Source organism: Leopardus geoffroyi, chromosome C1 (assembly GCF_018350155.1).
Source record: "Leopardus geoffroyi isolate Oge1 chromosome C1, O.geoffroyi_Oge1_pat1.0, whole genome shotgun sequence".
In the NCBI taxonomy this organism is placed as follows: Eukaryota; Metazoa; Chordata; class Mammalia; order Carnivora; family Felidae; genus Leopardus; species Leopardus geoffroyi.
In genome coordinates this window covers 171,847,531-171,854,651 of record NC_059328.1, presented here as the reverse complement: position 1 = coordinate 171,854,651, position 7,121 = coordinate 171,847,531, and positions in this window count along the sequence as shown.

Sequence of the window (7,121 nt, the reverse complement as noted above, 5' to 3'; positions counted from 1 at the left end):
GTTTTCGTGATAATGGAGAATCAATATATGACAAAACACTCATGCAAGAAAGTGTATTTTTAAAGGAACTATCTAAAATAGTTATATTTGACTAAAATTTCTTGTCAGTGCCCATATTAAATACAATCCAAGGGAAATATAAGAAATATCATGATGTTATTAAAGAAGTGGCATAAGAACAGACATAATACGTGAAACCCAACCTATGTCCACACAAAGAAACGCAATCAGCTTATTAATATTAAACGGCATGACCATTCAACTTTCAATTTAACCTCCATTTCCCACTTGGTTTCTATTTATTCCTTCCTTCCTTCCTTCCTTCCTTCCTTCCTTCCTTCCTTCCTTCCTTCATTTAAAAGAGAAGGAGAGAATACCACGAGGGGCAGAGAGAGAGAGAGAAGCGGGACTCACCTGAAGTGGAGCTCGTATTTTACTCCAAGCGGGCCTCATGTTCACCTGATGCGGGGCTCGTGCTCACCCTCCATTTCCCAGTCTTACAAAATGTTTAGTTTTACAATTTTCACATGTTCACTGTACTTACCTTATATGGAAACAGCCAAAACTCTTAACCTTTTTGTTTATACATGTGAATCAACAACTTATAACAATACATCCTATCAAGTTAAGTTTGCTGATCTAGCTACAGCGGCTAGAGAAAAGTCACACCTTTTGTCTTTCTCACTGATAAATTGGGTTCCTGCTTGAAAGACTATCATCAATCATGTCTAGAGTAAGGCTCTAGTCTTTCCTGTGCTACAGTTAAAGGATCATCCTTATAAAATAGCCCTCTTTCCCGAGGGAGTCTAAAGCAGTATCATTGCCAGAACAATCCAGGATTAAAAAAAAATCCACTGTCCCATTAAAACAATATTGACACTTACAGATGACAAAGAAAGAAAATACTGCTTACTAGTCACTGCGAGCTCCTCCTCTTGCTTCTGCAATGTCCTTCTCCTATTTTGCTTCTGAAAAAAAAAATATTAAAACCTTAAAATGAAGAAAAACATAGTTGAGGTATTTTACATGATCTGCACATTCAGACTATTACTATTTTCTTATAAATATGGAATGGTTAAACAGTAAAACATTGTGGTGTTGAAACACAAGGGGTATAAAGATACCCATGATTCTCCAACATGAAAGACTTCACTTTAAGAACTGGCACAGTTACTCTTTTCATCCAAAAGAAAGTCTACAGGGAACCACTCCAAAGGGGACATAGCACTGAGAAAAGTGGCATAGAGGAAACACAAAAAAAGATCAGAAGAAAGAGACAAAAAGCTAATGGGGTAGACCTTAATTTGGGATGAATTCATTGATAAATAATAAGTAATTGGCCTTAGGCATTCTGAGAAAACATTAGAGGAACCCTTATTATTAAAAGAATTAAGACACCGTTATATAAAAATCTGAACTTCCAGCATATACTCATGCAGGGATTAACAATGTTGTGTCATTGGGGAAAACAATTAAGATGGTGATGCTAATACTAATGACAAAACCTTTATGACATGCCAGACACTATGGTAGGCAGTTTACAGACATTATTTCATTTTGTCTTCAAACACTTAATCCCATTCTGTTATCCTATCCTGCAGACACCAAGGTTTACGGTTTACTTGCCCACGATCACCAAACCATTAAGGACAGAGTCTATACTAAGAATACATCTAACACCAAAACCAGTGCTCTTAAATCATTAAACAACAAAGGTATGGTTTACTGCAGAATACCATGGGGAAAAAAAAAAAAAAAAAAAAAAAAAAGCATTACCAAAACCCTGACAATGAGCAATGGAGTTTGACAGGATGAGAATAGATGACACATTTTTACCTATATCTGCTGCATAGGTATCTCTGCAGGTATAGAGTAAGAAGCTAGAAATAAATATAAGAGTACCATGTATATGGTTTATAATTTGTTGGATAAATTATCCTGTTACATAAACGCCATACTATTCTCACTCTTTACAGTTGATGTATCCATTCCTTTAATCTTTTTGTTAATTTGAAAAGTCTTGAATTAAAGGTAAGATTTCATATAGCATTCTGGACCTAAAGAACTCCAATTTACCCTTGCCTCCAAAATTCTGGTACACAGAGTACACACATAAATCCTACTGGTTTTAGAATGCTGTCTTATCACATTCATAAAAGATGTTATCATTCATTACCATTACAGAGCATGTTATTTTATATTTTCTAATCTTACTAAACTTTAACTCCTTTGAGGGCAATCTATGTACATAGGAGGCAATCTTCATCAAAGGTGTTAGATGCTGTCTAGAGATAATAAGCTCACTTCACTAGTTTCCATGTGCATGGTGCAAGCAATGCAACTGTCCCCTCTACTTCTCTTGTGGCTTTCAATCTTGACCGAAGAAAATAAGTCCTGTACAGTGCTTATAGTCACAACCATATTCACAAGGCAGTGAAATAATCAAACAAGTTTTGCCTGGTTTATTTATTGTCTTTAACTTGTACATTTTAAATCCCGGATTGAAATTTAAACATTTTAAATTTCAGTTTATACTACTATGAGTTTTGTCAGTGAGAAAAAGTATAATAAAATAACCATCTCTCTCAAACTTGCATGTTCCAAATATTGGGATGAATGGCCAGCGATTCCTAATAATAATATTGAGAAACATTTGTTGGTGGCTTACCATTTATCAGGTGTTATGCTTTATTTTACTAATTCTTAAACATTTTAAGAGGTGCCAGCCATTATTATTCCAGTTTTACAGCCGAAGTGCATGTGACTCAGAGAGAGAAAATCATCTGCCATGATGTCTTACCCAAGATTGTACTCTTAGTGAATTGTAATTGGAGCCAAGTCTTAAATCTAGGCAGTTTGTCGATAGGATTCATGTTCTTATCCACTCTGCTCTCTTGCCTCTCATTTGAAACTCTCTTCCATTAATTTCTAGAACATGGATTGCTCATGAGTCTCATCATATCTTTACAAAGCAAACTCACTACCATTGTTTCCACTGTCCGTATTTGTCTATTAAAAGCTATAGTAACATTTTTATGATTACTTCTCTGGTCTACTACATATACTAATTGATCACACATACTTCCAGTCCTAATGATCTATATTTCAATGACCTCCAAATCTAGATATCCACTCTCATATCCATCCTCTGTTTCTATATTAAATTGCTCTCTTTCCACATATCTGTTTTACTACCTCACATAGACCTCTCAGATTAAAAGTGTCCAAATTCAAACTCATTCTACCCCTCCAACAGTCTCTTGGCTTTCCTATGTCACTTATGGGATACTAACATCTGCCATTCTATGGCGTAAGTACACCTAGGCTGGAAACCTAGGAATTATCTTGGAATTTACCTTCTAGAGTTTACAAACTAGGTCTCCATTTTTCCCACCCAATTTATAACCAAACTCTCTTCATACTACCTCCTAATATCTCTTTATCCCACCTCTTTCAGTGAATTAAGATTGATTTGGTACAAGTCCTTGTTGTATCTCACTTGGATAATTAAAACTGTGCCCTATGGTTTCCTCTTGTTTCCATTCTTTGTCTTCTCTAATTCAGTTTGAGGAATAATCTCGAACTCAAATCTTAGTCATTTAATTGCTATAAAACACTCAACAACCTTAACAGCTATAAGACGTTGAGTTCCTAAGTTTGGCAGAGTATTTGTGGACCTTGCCTCTCTTATTTATTCAGTATAATTTTTGCTTGCCAGTTCTGCCCTTGAATCTGATACTTCATTCATATTGGACTGCTTGAAATCATCCATATTCAATGTCTTTGCACAGGCTATTGCATATATCTAAATTCTTTTTGTCCCTTTCTTTACCTAGGAATGCATTCATTACAAGTGGCAATAATCACATACAGTCATCCCTGTTATTTATTTTGTGACCATTACATGTACTAATGTTATGTCATTGCTCAAAATGAATTGTAATGATGTTTTTATTTATGTTACTAGATATAAAGTTACTTCGGATCACAGACCTTTATTCATCTATTTTTTCTGGCAGTGCCTACAAATGCCATAATAGGCACAAAATAAATATTTCTTGAATAAATAAATAAATGGATGTTCTGGACTTCAATATATAGACAGGAAGAAATTGATTCTGTATCAGTTGCACTGTCATAAATAAATATAAATGTATTTTGCTTATCACTCTTTAAAGTAAAATAATACTTTCCTTTAATAACAAGAGTTTTATTTCAATTTTATTGTACATTACTTAAATTATTTTTTGTGAAAAAATATTGGGTATGTGTCTATTCAATTACTATAATTAGAATATTTAAAGTATTATTAAATCAAATAATCTATGTAACAACACAAATTCAGGTACATAGTAAGCTCTCAAAAAATGTAGCTGAATGATATCAATTACCTAAAAAGATACGTTAAAAATTTTCATTTCTTAAAATATTAATTGAATTTAGACATATTTGTTTTCAAGAAAAATGTGATCATAGGGTTTGCTTTAAAATTCTTTAACAAATGCAGAGGAGATGTAAAAGAAAGCACTTACCTTCAAACAGCCACTCCCTAAATTACCCAAATACAATATCTTCAATATAGCACATGAAATAATTCTAATAACCCAATGTCTAGTCCTCTAACTAGTGAAGTAAACTAAGTATAAAGATTCTAGGTCATTAAGCGGACATATAGTCTGTCACCATATGTCACTTTCAAACATAATTTGATGCGCTATTCCAAAAGAAATATAAGCCACATGCATAAAATATTCCAGAAAGATAGTCTCTTCCAACTGTTGTTAAAAATAATAAAACAGAGGTGCCTGGGGGGCTCAGTCAGTTAAGCATCCGACTTCGGTCATGACCTCATAGTTTGTGAGTTCAAGCCCCTTGCAGACTCTGTGCTCACAGCTCAGAGCCTGGAGCCTGCTTTGGATTGTCTCTCTCTCTCTGCCCCTTCCCTGCTCATGCTCTGTTTCTGTCTCTCAAAAATAAATATTAATTTTTTTAAATAATAATAAAACAGTAGGCTCAAGTATTTGTTGCCTAATGGATACTGTATAAAATATTGTTAAACCATTCTGCAATAAAGCAAGATCTATTTAGATGAAACACAAAAGTATATATGGTAAATGACTATTCGGTATCTTTACAAAAAATGATTGGATTTTCAATTGCATTTAAAATGACTATTCAAATCAATAGCCTATTATTTTAGAGGACATAGTCTATTTCATAAATATGGTGCATAATAATTAAAAGCGCTGCTGTCAATAGGCTGAAGGTTAATTGCAAAAGCAGCTGGAGGGCCAGTGTTGGCTGGGTAATATTCAAAATTAACAGTCAAGTGTAATGAACATTTGTGCATCTGCAATAAAGGTTTCAAAATCAATCTCGCATTGAGTTGAGGGTTATTGTAAATGTTTTCCACAAATACTATGGACAAATATTAAAATATCTGTGAAGCTACAAGCAGCTAATCATTCAAAAGCTCAAAAATCAATAAATACCACTGTTTAAGTATGGCTATGTAAATTTTCAGTATTTCCCAATGAACTCCACTATTAGATAATATGATCTTCTGCAGATTTACTATAATTCTTAACAATTCATATTATTCACATAAACTTTTAAATAAAATTGATATTTTGGTTTTACCTGGGATTAACTCAGAAACAGAGTTGTAAAAGCCAGAAAAAGGGAAGTATGAAAAGAAAGAAGAGATGTAATCTAATTATAAGATTGCTTTTATTTATTGAAGTTTTATGATTATAATGGGGTTCACAGGTTTATATTTGCTTTATTGACATTTGAACTACAAAATAATGCATTTAGATCAGATAATGCAGTGGCACAAAGGAAAAAAACAGATTTTCTTTCCACTCTTTCAAATTCCATATCTTCTCAAAGGTAACCATCATCATAATTTGGTATCCATTGTATGTATTTCTCTCTGTACATGTAAACATTTGAAAATGTATGCATATGTTTTTATTTTCCTGCAGTGAAAAAAATATATACATAGCTCTGCCACTTGCTGGTTTATCATATGAAATGCACATCACTCCTAGGTGAATAAATATAGATATAATCAGCCTATATAATCAGTAAATATAAATATAACTTCTAATTTTAATGACTGCATAATACTTTGCACTATGGCCATATCACAGATTTTTAAAAATTATTTCCCTATTTATGGACATTCAGATTATTCTCCAGTGAATCTTTTTTGCATTAAAAATAATGCAGCAATAAACACATCTAAGTGCTTAGGGCACTTGTTTACATCTGCAAGATTTTCAAAGGTGAAACCCCTAGGCCAAAGGATATACGTGTTTAAAAAATTATTAGTAAATACTGTCAAATATTTTCTAAATGTAAAATACAAATTTTTACCACTAATATTTATCATGTCTAATTATTTTTCAAGTATTATCCAACATATTAGGTAGATTTTAGATATTATAATAAGATAGGGCAACCAAATAGTAAAAATATATGAAAACAGTAAATTATTTTAAATGATTAATATTTAATATTTAATGATATTATTGCATCATTTCATATATTTAGTAACCCAAAAGATTCTATTAAAAACATTAGGATTAATAACTGAATTGGCAAGGTGTTTGCATTAAAATGAATATGCAAAACTAAACTGTTTTTCATTTTACTACCAAAAGCCACTTGACAATGGTATTGAAAAAATAACTCTTTCACAACAGAGATCAAAAATATGAAAATACCTAAGATTAAATTTAATAAGATAGGACTTATATGAAGAAAATAATAAATTAATATAATTACACTGAAGATTTAAAAGCTAAACAAAAGAAGATATCATGCTTAATGTGAAACATAAAAACATCAATCTTCATATTATATTATTCATTAAGGGGTGCCTGGGTGGCTCAGTCAGTTAAGCATCCAACTTCGGCTAAGGTCATGATCTCACGGTTCGCGGGTTCGAGCCCCACGTCGGGGTCTGTGATGATAGCTCAGAGCTTGGAGTCTGCTTCAGATTCTGTGTCTCCCTCTCTCTATGTCCCTCCCCAACTCGTGCTCTGTCTCTCTCTCTCAAAAATAAAAAAACATTAAAAGAATTATATTAGGACACTTTTTATCTGAATCTAATG